Genomic DNA, 14,579 nt, shown 5'->3' on the forward strand with positions numbered 1-14,579 from the left:
GATATACTGATTTTATTTCCTTTGGATACATACCCAGGAGGGGGATTGTTGGATCACATAGTAGTTCAATTTCTAATTTCTTTTTTAATGAACAAAACATTCTGCTAAATGATCCTTACTTACGAATCACACATTGACTAGCTCAGACCCCATCTGAAATTTTGGTACTTTAGTATGTGCCGCCTCCTCACGTATGACTCCCATACACTTCTCAATGATATTTAAATAGCTATTTTCTTTCCTCATCCCTGCATCAATAGCACCCTCCTTGTTCTAGTATGTTAAATAAGTCTGATTTAAATTACCTCGTGATTTTATTCTCTTTTTATGCCCATTCCTGACTTGCCTGAGTGAAAATTCCAGGTTTTGATCAACTACCCCTATCTGGAAGCTGCCCCTGCCGTGGATTCTGGTCCTGCTGCAGACGTATCCCAGGCCCAGCCCTATGACTTCCCTATGCAGCCTGCAGGAGAGCGGGCATTTAGCGAGTCTAGACAGGAAACCTGGGCACAAAAACTGACTTTCAAGATAAATGAAGTTCTCCAAGGTCTAAAACAAGGGTGTGCACAAGGAAATCTCTGCCCTGCAGACGACTCTCAAGTCTTCCAGATGATAAGATGGCAAGCTGATAAACTGTGAGATCCACAGAGTAATATCCAGTGGGCAGGAAACGCAGCTAGACTTCTCCAGGAGTAGCTCGTGATTGCAATTTTCCTTAACATGACTTCCAGAAAAGTCACTTCCACTATTCTTGTAAGATGAAGATGTCCAACCTATCCATGACAGCCCTGAAAAGAAACCTGGGGTCACTGTGGCTGTTTCCTGGCGACCTTCCCCATTGTCCCACCCATGTCAAAGGGCAGCAAAGCCACTGCTGCCAGAAACAAACCACCGCCCTGTGTTTACATAGAACCCAGCTCCGGCCGGATATGGAAAACTGCATGAACTTTTGGTTACTACATATAAACAAGACATAACGAGGCTGACAGAGTCCCCAGATGCACCGTGAGTGAGCGTGGGGATGGGGACACCATTAGGGGACACTGGACTGGAAGACAGATCATGGGGAAGGGAGGATCCCAACAAGTCACTGGTGTGGGTGTGGCCCTGTGCACACTCTGCCTTCTCGGCCTCTGTCCCTCCAGAGCCCAGAGGCTTGATTAGGTGACCTCTGTGACAGTGCTGCTTAGGGTGGCTGGTGCGTGGGGAGCGCACAGCAAAAGCCTCCTTTTTCTTTCAGTGGGAGGCAGCTATGGGAAGGGAGTCTAAAGTGTCCAGTGTCCCTCAGCCAGGAAAGATGAACGTGTTGGGGATATAACATGATCCTAAAAGCCAGGGGACTGGGGTACCCTCGAGAAAGCAACCCGCCCGTCCTCTCGCACTTGCAGACAGTATGCATGCTGGGCGGCACCACAGGGACCCCAGGGCCACTGAGGCAAGACAGGGAAGCAGATGTGGCCAGAATAAAAGGGGACAGCAGCCTGGCCAGAGGCGGCCTTCACGGGGTCTCTGAAGGGAGCCGCAGGGACGTGAGCCGGCAGGGCCCTTGTCACACACGAGCACACGACAGTGTGTAAAAAGGAGAAACAGGTAGTGCTCTTAAAGCTAAAATGAGCAAGACTGTGTCTTAAAGTCAGAAGCCGGCTCTTCTGATAACCCAACGTTATTGAAAAGATATTTAAAAAGACGGAAGAGTCATTAGGGAGATCCCCACCATGTCATGCCTTTGCAGCCAAGTAAATTAGTTATGCAATCAGTGCAATTTTTTGAGACAGCTGACCTAAATTTCGAATGTGATTGCAAGGTTAACGTTCTTGAAGTAACGAAAATGAATATGCTCACTACAGGAAAGTATAAAAAAGGGAAGCATGTTGCTTTAGTCCAGAAATCACTGAATTTAACAGGAACCTCAGTATGTCCAATCTGTGCAGAAAAGTCCTCCCAAAGAAACACTTAATTAGGCTGTTTTAAAACTGGGTTCGATTTATTTTTTTATTTGTATTGAAGCGTAATTGATCATGCATATTTTGGGGGAACAGTGTTGACTATCGTCATCTGTGCACAGTACGTGGTGATCAAACCCATATTATTAGCATATCCATTATTACAAACAGTAATTACATCTTTTTTGCAATTCAACCTTTATGCGCACGCAGGTCACAGCGACCACGAGGAAGCCAAGGTTCTCGCCTCTGAGTGACTCGTAGGGAACGTTCCCCCGTCTCAGGTTCTTCGCTGGAAGTTGGGGGCTGGGATCAGCGCCCGAGGGGCGCGGCGCTCGCTGCTCGGACTCGGACTCGGGACTCGGGGCGCTGCAGCCACGGCCCCCAGGCTCCTCCCGGTCCCCGCGGACTTCCCGCCACGGGGATGCGGCGGCCACCTCGCGGCAGGAAGCCGCCGGGCCCCTCGCCCCTTGGCAGGAAACTCCCATCGTGACGGGGACGCGTTTCCGCGTCCGAGGCTGGCACTTCCCGGCACCAAGTGCACCAGGGCGTCCAGCAGAGCCGGCCACCCACCAATGGTAATTACTGGGTCCCTTACCCAGGTCCTCCCGGAGCCCCCGCCGTCCCCCTTTCCCACCTCTGGTCATCACGGGTTTGTTCTCTCCTTCGGAAAGTTGCGTGTTGTTACTGTGATGGGTCTTTTCTTTCTTTTTTTTCCCTTTTATTTCTAAGCACCCACTGGAGAGTGAGGACATGTGGCATTTCTCTTTTTTGTGCCTGGTTTGTTTTACTTAATATAACTTTCTCCAGGCTCATCCATGTTGCTGCAAACGGCAGGATTTCATTCCTTTTCACGGCTGACGAGTATTCCATGGTGTGTATGCACCTCGTTTTCCTTGCACAGTCATCCACTGAAGGACACTTAGGCTGGTTCCATACCTCGGCTGCTGTGAGCAGAGCTGCGATGAACGTGGGAGCACAGGTGTCCCTTCGACATGAGGACTTCCATTGCTTTGGGTACACACCCAGAAGTGGGATTGCTGGATCATACGGTAGTTTTACCGCAGTTGTTTGAAAAACCTCCATGCCATTTCCCGTAATGGCTGCACTACTTTACAGTCCCACCAAGAGCCTAGAAGACTCCCCCTTCCCTGCGTCCTCCCCAGCATTTGTTATTTTCAGTCTTTTTAATAAAGGACAGTCTAACTGGGGTGAGATGGTATCTAAATATGATTTTGATTTGTATTTTCCTGATGACTAGTGATGTTGAGCATTTTTAATGTACCTGTTGGTCATTTGTATGTCTTCCTTTGAAAAATGTCTATTCAGCCCCATTTGCCCATTATTTAATTGGATTATCTGATTTTTACTGTGAAGCTGTTTGAGTTCCTTGTGTTTTCTGTATACTAGTCCCTAGTCGGATGTATGGTTTGAAAATATTTTCTTCCATGAGGTTGTCTTTCTGCTCTGTTGACTGTTGACTTTCCTTTGCAGAAGATTTTTAGTTTGATATAATCTCATTTGTTTTTCTTTTGTTGCCTCTGCTTTTCGGATCTTATTCATAAAGTCTTTGCCCAGTCCTACTTACTGAAGTTTTCCTGCTATGTTTTAGTAGTTTTATAGTTTCAGGTCTTATACTTAAGTATTTAAGCCATTTTCAGTTGATTTTGGTATATGGGGTGAGGTATGGGTCTAATTTCATCCTTCTGCGTATGGATGTCCAATTTTCCCAGCACCATTTATCTAAGAGGCAGTCTTTTCCCCAGTGTATGTTCTTGTTGACTTTGTCAAATATCAGTTGCCTGTAAGTACATGGGTTGATTTTTGTGTTCTCTATTCTGATCCATTGGTTTAAAGGTCTGCTTTTATGCCAGTACAATGCTGTTTTCATTATACAGCTATGTAGTAAAATTTGAAGTTGGGTAGTGTTACACCTCCAGCTTTATTTATTTATTTATTTTTGCTTAGGATTGCTTTGATTATCAAGGTCTTTTGTTGTTCCATATGAATGTTAGAATTGTTTTTTTATTTCTGTAAATAATGTCATTTGTATTTTGATGGGGATTGCATTGAATCTGTAGATTGCTTTGGGTAGTATGGACATTTTCACAATGTTGATTCTTCCAATCCAAGAACATGGAATGTCTTTCCACCTTTTTTGTCCTCTTAAATTTCTTTCAGTAGTGATTCATAGTTCTTGTTGTAGAGATCTTTCACCTCCTTTGTTAAATTGATTCTTATGTATTTTATTTTCTTGGTGACTATCATAAATGGGCTTGCTTTCTTAATTTCTTTTTCTGTTTATTCATTATTGGACTATAAAAATGCTACTGATTTTTGTGTGTTGATTTTGTATCCTGCAATATTACTGGAATTGTTTATCAGCTCTTAAAGTTTGTGGTAGAGTTTTTAGGTTTTTCTATATAGGATCATGTCATCTGCCAATAGGGGCAGTTTAATTTTGTCTTTTCCAATCTAGATGCCCTTTATTTCTTTGTCTTGCCTGATTGCTCTGCCTACTACTTCCAATACAGTGTTAAATAGGAGTGGTGAGAGTGGGTGTCCTTGTCTTGTTTTTGTTCTTACAGGAAAAGCTTTCCACTTTTGCCCATTCAGGATGATATCGGCTGTATGTGTGTCATATATGTCTTTTATTATGTTGAGATACTCTCCTCCTATACCTAATTTGCTGAGAGAGTTTATCGTTAAGGGATGTTGAATTTTCTTGAAGGCTTTTTCTTCATCTATTGAGATAATCATATGGTTTTTGTCCTTGATTTTGATGATGTGGTATATCACATATATTGACTTGTGTATGATGAACCATCCTTGCATCCCTGGGATGAATCCCACTTGATGGTGGTGTATAATTATTACTATTACTATTATTATTATTATTATTTTGGCTATGCAAAGAATGATTGTGTAGTGTAATGATGAAAAAGCTAACTATACTGATCTAACCACCACATGTTGTACATAATTATCAAAAATCAACGTTTTACTGTCTCTCTTTCTTGCTTCCCCTTGCCATGTGATCTGCTCGTACCCGCCAGCTGCCTGCTGCTTTCTGCTTTGAGTAGAAGCAGCCTGAGGCCCACACCAGATGCAGCTGTCCCAGAATCGTGAGCCAAATAAACTGATTTCAGTTTCTCGGGATAGTTTGAATTGAATTGGTATTAATTCCTCTTTGAAGTTTTGATAGAATTCAGCAATAAAGCCATCTGGTCCTGGGCTTTTCTTTGTTGGGAGACTGCTGATTACTGCTTCACTCTCATTGCTTGTTGTTGGTCTGTTTAGGTTTTCTGTTTCTTCTTGGTTCAGTCTTGTTAGTTAGTATGTGTCCAGAAATTTATCCATTTCCTCCAGGTTTTCATATTTGTCAGCATATAATTGTTTATACTAGTCTCTAATGATTTTTTAAATTTGCTTTTCATTTAGATGTTTTAAATATCTTTTGTTCCTTTCTTCCACTTTTATTATTCATCTTCAATGTTTGTTGTTTTTTGAGGTATAAGATTTAGTTCCTTTCTCTTAATTGCATTTTTGTTTTACCAGTGAGTTTTGTCCTTTCTTGTGTATTCATGACAGTGATTATAATTTTTTGGATCCAGATTCAGGACTCCCTTGAGAATTTCTTGCAGGGTTGGTCATGTGGTGGTCAATTCCCACAGTTTTTGTTTGTCTGGGAAATATACTATTTCTCTCTCATTTCTGAAGGACAGCCTTGCTAGGTATAGTATACTTGGCTGGCATATTTTTTCTTTTAGTGTTTTGAATATATCATCCCATTTTCTTCTGGTGGGTAGAGTTTCAGTTGAGAAGTCTGCTATTAGTCTGATGGGGGTCCTATACTTGATGCTTTTCTCTTGCTGCTTGTAGAATTCTCTGTCTTTTTTGACTATAATGTGTCTTAGAGAGGGTCTGTTTGGATTGAATGTGTTTGGGGATCTTTGAGCTTCCTGGGTCTGAAGGTCCATGTCTATCCATATACCTGAGAAGTTTTCATTATTATTTCATGGAATAGGTTTTTAATGCATTTCCTTTTTCCTCCCCTTCTGGAATACCCATGATTCAGATGTTTGCATGCTTAAGGTTGTCTACTAGCTCTCTTAGATTTTCATTTTTTAAAAATTCTTTTTTTCCTTTTTCTTTGTCTGCCTGGGTTATTTCAAAAAGACCGTCTTCAAGATCTGAAACTCTTTCCTCTGTTTGCTCTCACCTGCCACTAAAGCACTCAGTTGTGTTTTTTTATTTCATTGAATGAATTCTTCAGTTCCAGGAGTTCTGTTACATTCTTTTTTAAGCTATTTGTAAATTATTTCCTTCATATCCTAGATATTTTTTCTTGTTTCATTATGTTTTCTAATTGAATCTTCTCTTATTACTTTGCCTTTTCTTAAGATCATTGCTTGGAATTCCTTTTCAGTCATTTCAAGGGTTTACTGTTCTATGGGGTCTGGTACTTGAGAATTACTGTATTCCTTTGGTGGTGTCATGTTTTCTTGTTTATCCATTTTTTCTAGTATCTTTATGTCAATGTTTACTCATCTGATAGAGCAGTTGTTTCTTCTGTCACTCTGGAGTGGGCTTTGAGGAGAAGGACTTCCTCCTCTATTTGCAGCCTCTGCTGGTGACTCTCCTTGTGTCAGTGAAGTTGAGTGTGTGGCAGGCTGCCTGCAGGGTGGTCCTGGCTGCTACTGTGGCAGGGAGCTGTCTAAGGCTACAATAGCAGTGGTGATGGTTGTGGTGGACCACCTATGTGGAAGCAGTGTTTGTGATGCACTCGTGCCTTCTGTTCAGGTAGTGGGAGGACTGCCTTGGGCCTCTGCCTGGGTCCCCGGTCACGGGATGCTTCCTTGCCTTCCTGGGTTTGATTTACATAGCAACAAATGTATGTTTTTATTTATTTTAGTTTTCAGTTCTGGTATTTTTGTAAATAGCATGAGGTGCGTTTCCAAGAGAGGAACTCCCATTAATATTGGGCCATGGAAGAAAGAGGGATGGACTTAAGACAGCTCAGTTTGTGATCGTTGTCCAGGAGCCAATTAAATGGTGCAGTGGCAATTGCTAGCACAGTGTTTGTCAAAGGTGTGGCTGAGTAGAGTGTTTTGTCTTGCTCTGCAGAGCTTTGGCTGCTGTGTTATAAACATGGTAAGGTCATCTGGTGGTGGCTACAGGCTCTGTGTTCTCTGCTGATTCCAGGACTCTGGATCTTGCTTCTGTGGTCTTGGGGAAGCCAAGGGAGGAATGTTTTCCATTCCTCTTGGTAGGAGAAATTACTTTCTGAATAGTGTCCAAGCAAAAAGGATTTTCAAATCCCTGGATACCAAATGCCAGCACACACCCTTACTGGTAATATCATTGAATGCCCTTCATGATCACTAGGTTTCAGGGTTTTATTGTTTAAGCCCATTTAGCCCAATTTTACGTGGGCAGCAAATGTATGCCAGCTGGATACCATGTTCTGCAGACAGGAATGGATGTGGAGCGTGTCCAGTACCCAGTGAAAAACATGGTGGATGAATGAATGTACAGAGGGGTGTGGGCCCTGGGAGAGTCTGACTAATACAAATAGGTCTGGTTATGTTTGTGTCAACTTTTATGAGTGGAGATGATTTGGGGCTAGAACCAGGGTGATCACATGTACTGGTCGACTCGTGGAAGAGAAGCTTATATATATATATATATAAACTGCATTGATCTTGAATATTTCTGAAGGGCACATAAAGGAATGTTAAGGGTGGTTGTCACTGGGGAGGAGGACAGGGTTCTGGGGTGGCTGTCACTGGGGAGGAGGACAGGGTTCTGGGGTGGTTGTCACTGGGGAGGAGGACAGGGTTCTGGGGTGGCTGTCACTGGGGAGGAGGACAGGGTTCTGGGGTGGCTGTCACTGGGGAGGAGGACAGGGTTCTGGGGTGGCTGTCACTGGGGAGGAGGACAGGGTTCTGGGGTGGCTGTCACTGGGGAGGAGGACAGGGTTCTGGGGTGGCTGTCACTGGGGAGGAGGACAGGGTTCTGGGGTGGTTGTCACTGGGGAGGAGGACAGGGTTCTGGGGTGGCTGTCTCTGGGGAGGAGGACAGGGTTCTGGGGTGGTTGTCACTGGGGAGGAGGACAGGGTTCTGGGGTGGCTGTCACTGGGGAGGAGGACAGGGTTCTGGGGTGGTTGTCACTGGGGAGGAGGACAGGGTTCTGGGGTGGTTGTCTCTGGGGAGGAGGACAGGGTTCTGGGGTGGTTGTCACTGGGGAGGAGGACAGGGTTCTGGGGTGGCTGTCACTGGGGAGGAGGACAGGGTTCTGGGGTGGGAATTGTTGAATTGTTCTGAGATGGGAATTCATTGAATTATTTTACCAAATGCATATATTCCTTTTCCATTTAGATAACTGGACTGGGTTTCTCTGTCTATTAAAGATAGTTGTGTGATCTTATCCACACATCACTTAACAATGCTGTATTTCACGTTTCTTATTTGTGAAACAAAGGATTTGAGTTAGAGACTTTTAACATTTTTTATAGCTCTATCTAAGGTTTAATTTTAATTAATTTTAAGATTGGGACACTGGGAAATACTCCAGGAAGTTGGTTGTACCTAAAAACAGTTTTCCATCTAAGATTTTCGAGTTGGCAGTGACACCTGCAGAGTTCTTTGCACCTTGGTAATGCCTGGTAGCCGAGACCGTCAGCCACACATCTCTCGCCAACTCCTAATGTGGGCAGAAGGGGAGACAGGACATCATCACCAGCAGATCCAATAGCTGCAACACATCTTCCTCTGATTGTGTGGGTGAGTGAGACTATTTAAATCCTTTAAATTCAAGCCCAAAACTGGGATTCAGGCCAACAGCTGAAGGAAGCCAGTAGCCTATTTGGTCAGGATGCATGAAGCCTTCTGGAATCTTCTGTCAAGCAGCCTTGTTTTCACAAGCTCTCATCTTGCTGGCCATTGATACCAACCAATGCTTTGAAAGCCACTTTGGTGGCTGATCGTCTGGCATTCTTCAGAAAACCCTTGTGGAATGTAAATATTCATGTTTTACCAAAGCCAAGGAACTTAAATAATTAAATAGATTGTCATTTCTTCTCTCAGTGGAGGAATTTAATGTGCTGGAGTTTATTGTTAACATCCAGTCAAGGAACAGATGAAACCGGGTGAGTTCTGGAAGGGCCAGCCTTCCCCTGGCTGCAATGTGCTCACTCAGTCAAAGCCCAGTGAGAATCCTAGGAGGTGAGGTCTTCCCAGGATTGTGGTTGAAAGAGGCCCAGGAAGAGCGAGTCAGTACGTGCCGTAGGGCCTGGCTGTGACTCAGGGAAGACCTCACTTAGGGCCATTGCCATGTGTGCGTGAAGCTACTGGGGTCTTCGGGCCAGCTGGAACTGAGGCCAGAAACTCAATTTCGTTGGTGCTCAGAGCTGTTCAGGCTCCCACGGGTCGGCTCATTCTAACTAAACTCAAGAAGCTATTGAATTTCAGTGTGCTGATGTGTTAATTATAGTAGTGCTGACCCTTCCCAGGAATTTATGGAAGTACCCGGGGGCTTAATTAGGCATCTGAAAGCAGCTCGGGGAACATGAAATCAATGCTGGTGGGAAGGCAGAGGCCTGATGGGATTTCCAGGCAGTATGGTGGGGCCATTAAGAGCATGTGTCCTGGACCCAGACTGCCCCAGACCCAGTCCCAACCCCTATTACATTGGTGACATGGGAGAAGTTTCCTTAACCTTTCCCTGTCTTTTTCCTTTTCTAAAAATTTGGTATAATTTTCTTGAATACCTTCAAAGTTTGGTGTGAGGATGAAATGAGATCTTACACACTAAGCACCTGGAACGATGCTGGCACATGGAAAGCACTCGGGGGTGTTGGCTAATGTCATCAGCGTCATGCAGGGCAGGTGCTGCAGACTTTTCTGTACAGGGGCCCACAGTGAGTATTCCAGGCTTTGCTGGCTGTGGTCTTTATCATAGCTACTCACTTCTGACGTTCTAGCACAGGAGCAGCCATAGGCAATATGGACACAAGTGGACTGTGCTCCAGTAAAACTATTTATAAAAACAGGGGGGCAGGATTCTGTCCTGTGGCTGTGGCTTGGTGGCCCATCCCCGAGATGCTGGGACACTGGGTAGAATTATGGAGTAAGAGCAAGGGGCTAAAAAGAGGAGATCTTGGTCTTTGTCCTTCACCTAGTAACTATCCCATCCTTTGGGAGGATAGAGTAGGCAGATGGGGAGACCGAGGCACCCATTCTCATATTGTGAAGTTGGCAAAATTTGACTCCCTTGACCTTTATATTTTAGTGTCTTTTACCCAAACCTGGGCAGCCCAGCACTCACACCAGTGGAGAAAATCCAATATGATCATTTGCAGAGGAATTCGGGACATACATTCCTAACCAAGGACTAGCCACCAGGAGAAATTGTAAAGAATCATGAATGGATGGAATCTCCATTAAAAGGGGATCTTAGTGGCTGACTACCAGATGCTTCTGTCCCCTCAATTGAATCCCATCCAAGAGGAAATGTGTTAAAGTCACAGCTGGCCTTGACCAAGAGCATCCTCCGGGGACAGCAGATGTGATGGTTGGAGTCAGCACTGCTCTTAGACCAGCAAGACGGCCCCTGCTTTGGGCCCCACACCCAAACCCAAAGACTTCCTTTAAAGTTTATTTTCAGCCTTATAAGAAAGTTCTTTGAAAGTTTGGCCAAAAATTCAGCAAAAGAGAATTATGAAAGAAGGTTGCTTGAGCCAAACTGGAGCCCTTCAAGCCAGAGGATGCTGCGAGGAGACAACATCACAGTCTTGCTCTCAGGGTCCAGAGAAGGTCATGGCTTTTGTTTAAAGTTGACCACCCAAATCACCCCACGTGGGGGTCTAGGAGGGAGCTGGGTTCCCTGAAAACTGCTCCGTCCCTCCCCTTTGTTGAGAGGGTGTAGCTTTGTCACTGCCTAGAAATCCTGAGACAGGCGAGTGACGAGTGGCGTGGGGTGGGGAACCTGCCCGCCTGGCTCTCGGGTGCTCGGTCCCGTCTGTGCCCATCCCTGGTTCTCTCTAGTCAGGTCACCATGTTGCCTCTCGCAGGCTGGGGGTGGCGTGGAGGGAGGGTAGAGCTCCTTTGGTTTTGAAGTCGGGATTCCCTGGTTGCTGGCCACGAGCCCCAGAAACAAACAAGTAGGAATTCAAACTCAGCATTCTTAGGTGTACATTAAATGACGTTGAGATGCCTGGACACGTGGTACGCTAGTCTCCATCTGTGGTCTTGCTTTAAGCCCAGGCAGTGTCAGGAGCGAGCTGGCCACGCTGGAGCTCACGGCTGGCTCTCCTGCAGAGTTGTGGGCACCTCGTATTATGGGTCCGCTCCGCTTTCCTAGTTCATCTTCTGAACACGTACGTCCCTTCTAGATATGCTAGTAGTACCCTTTTGGCATTAGTCAAAGCTGTTCTGGCCAGAGTACAGTCCTTTCCCTTCAAAATGACCTCTCGTACAGCAAATTTTACCCATTTTGTGTAGCTCTAAGTAAATCCAGAATTCGCAGAGTTCCAGTTCACTACCATTATGTGTGTGTATGTGTTCGTGTGTGTGTGTATATACACGTGTGTGTACGTATGCTTCCATACGTACACACACACATATGAATTTTTTTGATTTTGTTTTCCAAAATTGTCTCCTGTATTTTCTAATTATGAGGAGAGTTAGAGCAGTGGGTGTATGAGAGTTAAGAGAAGCAGAGCAAAATACCAAGTTTTCCTAAATTCTCAAAGACCGAGAACTCTGCTTTGACATCAGAGTGTGTATTCCAGGGGCCTTCATGTCTTTGCTCTCATTAAATCATTTTAATGCCACTTCACGGAAGGAAACAGCAAATGCCACAGTGTTATGTTTAGTCTACAGGTAGGAAACTGAGGCAGGAAACTTAAAGAAGCAAATGCCCAATGTCACCAAACCAGCAGCTGAACTAAACCTTGATCCCAGGTCTTTGACCTTCCCTGATTCTGTAATATCTTTTCTTTTCTTCTTCTCCTTTTTTTTTTTTTCATTCAAAATTTTACTTTGGTCAGTTCTGGATGCTAATGTCTGACTATTTGCTCATACAGAAGTCACTTATTTGCCACTTTCAACTATTCAGAATAGAGTTAAGAATTTGGAATTACCCTCTAAACAGCTTAAATAGGTGTAGTGATCTATTTCTGTGTGACAAATTTCCCCCAGATTTACAGCTTGAATGATGATAATCATTTATTAGCTCCCAGTCTCTGAAGGTCAGCAATTCTGGAGGCTTGAGCAGGTGGTTCTGCTCAAGCCCTTTGTGAGGCTGTGGTCACGACGCTGGCTGGGCTGTTGTCATCCAAAGGCTCAAAGGGTCTGTAAGACTGGCTTCCAAGATGACTCAGCTGGAAAACTGGTGCTGGCTGTGGCAGGGGACCTCAGTTCTTTGCTACGTGCACCAACCACAGGGCAGCTGGAGTATCTTCATGCCATGGCAGCTGTCCTTCTCCAGAGCATGTGACCCCAAAGTCTATTGTAGTAGAAGCTGCAGTGCCTTTTATGGCTTAGCCTTGGGAGTCACCTACTGTCACTTCTGCAGCTCAGTCCTGATGTAATAGTTTAATACACAAGGCCAAGAATACTAGAAGGTGGGAATCATTTGGGGGACGGGTCACCTTGGAGACTAGCTACTGCAGAGGTTACTACATCCTTGTGTCAGATGTGGTATTGACAGACTTGAATCAGTCCTTTGCAGGCCGCATTTTGGAGGGGCTGCTGTTTTGGATGGCCCTCCTGTGCTCTGGGCCTGGATGTTTCCACCACTGTTCAACTGTACCTCCTCACTAATGCCCAAGGAAGTTCTTGGACTCAGGACTTATAATAACCACAAAAAATTATTTGAGAACTAAATCCATATGGTTCAAAGTTCACAAGTATATGTGTACACCCAACTAGTTATAATGCACAGGTGTATGCACAGGATTCTTCTGACATTAACTGCTGATACTTCCTCACCAGGGGACTCTGGGGAGCCATGGCAGGGTGTCTGACCTACCCCTGGACTTTTTCTTTGGTTGGCCTTTGAGGGCTTCTGCATCCCACATGACCCATCCTGTCTCATGCTTCTAATTCAGCTGACACAGTAGTTAAAAGCTTCTGCCTCTCTCTGTATTGCACAAAGATCATCTTTAAAGGACTGAGTCTTATCTGCAGAGTCCCATGAGCTCCACTGACTGTGCTTCTGGTGCTCTAGATACTTGTGTTCTCACTGTTTACTCGTTTTTGCACTCATTTGTCATTCATTCAGCTGTGACTGTGTGCACGCTCCACAGCCAGGGCTGGGTGTGGAGCCCTTTGCTCTCCCGTTGGCCATTGCACTGTGTGTCACACACTGCAGGGCTTGAGCTTGCCCTCCCGCATTAGAACAGGCTCCTCGAATGCCTTCTGCAAAAAGTCCTTCTGCAAGTGCCAGTGAAGGCTGCCTGCAGCACAGGGGGACGAGATTTGAGAGGCAGCTCTTGTTGCTGGTGGAGAACATGCTTTCTGGGCTGAGTGTACTGCATGGTCCATGGAAAGATCATTCTTACTGCTGTGCGCTTCTCACCTCTGCTGTTTCCTGTGTTCCAACATCCCCTCAGTTGCAGATGCTCAAAAGGCTTGTGGCTGTTGCGGGACTTGGCTCCTTGCCTGATTTTTTGGTCTCTTCCACGGAGGAGAGCCCTTTGGTTCTCTACCAAGAGCTCATTTATCCTCTGACACTTGTATATCTGGCTTCCCAATCCAGAGAAGATTAAAATCAGTTTTTTTAAAAGGGGGAGTGGCTGCTAGTAGCAGGTAGAGTGACAATAACATGAAGAGTCCACTGAGGAGACTGGGAAAATAAAACTACACAAAGCAGATGAAAATACTCAGAAAGGGTGGCCCTCTGGGGACATTCCAAGGCAGGCGGGCTGCCTCACAAGTCTCAGGAGAAGCAACAGAGCCCATGTGATCCCTGGAACATTCATCACCCTGCATTTGAGTTTGCGCACAGAACATCCGCATGCACCATGGGGCCACACACTTGTGAAGCTCTACACAGGGTCTGGGGACAGGACCATGTGACTATGTGAAAATAGGTGCTTCCTGGTGGAGAGGGGAGGCCTCCAGAACTCAGGGGTGACAGCAGCTTGTTCTGTTGAACTAACGCAGACCTGCAGAGTCAGTACTCAGCTAAGCTGCCAAACAGTGGGGAGGACAAGCCTCCAGGGCCATACAGATTTGTCTTTCATAAATGCCATTGTATTTTGGGTGGTTATTAGTTTTTCCAGTGGGTCTGCTTTGGTGTGGGCTCTAGGACATCACCATGAATTGACAGGCCAACTGTAGAGTCTCCTACCGGGAGAGGATGGTTTGGCGAGTGTGTGCATGTCTGTGCACATGTGCACGAGTGGTGGCGACTGGCGGGTGCAGAGTCACTAGCTTCCCCCCCAAGTCTGCACCTGAGGAAGGTGTGAGGACCACGTCTGAGTGCTCACCTGCTCCTCCCCTGCCAGTGGAGGGAGAGTTTTCCCAGCTGAATGCCTCACCAGCACCTCAGGCATTTTTATGCCAAGCCCCAGAATAATTTTTTTTTAATGTTCCAATTACCAGAAGAGAGTTCTTTCACAGAGAAAA

The sequence above is a fragment of the Cynocephalus volans genome, chromosome 14 (assembly GCF_027409185.1).
Source record: "Cynocephalus volans isolate mCynVol1 chromosome 14, mCynVol1.pri, whole genome shotgun sequence".
In the NCBI taxonomy this organism is placed as follows: domain Eukaryota; kingdom Metazoa; phylum Chordata; class Mammalia; order Dermoptera; family Cynocephalidae; genus Cynocephalus; species Cynocephalus volans.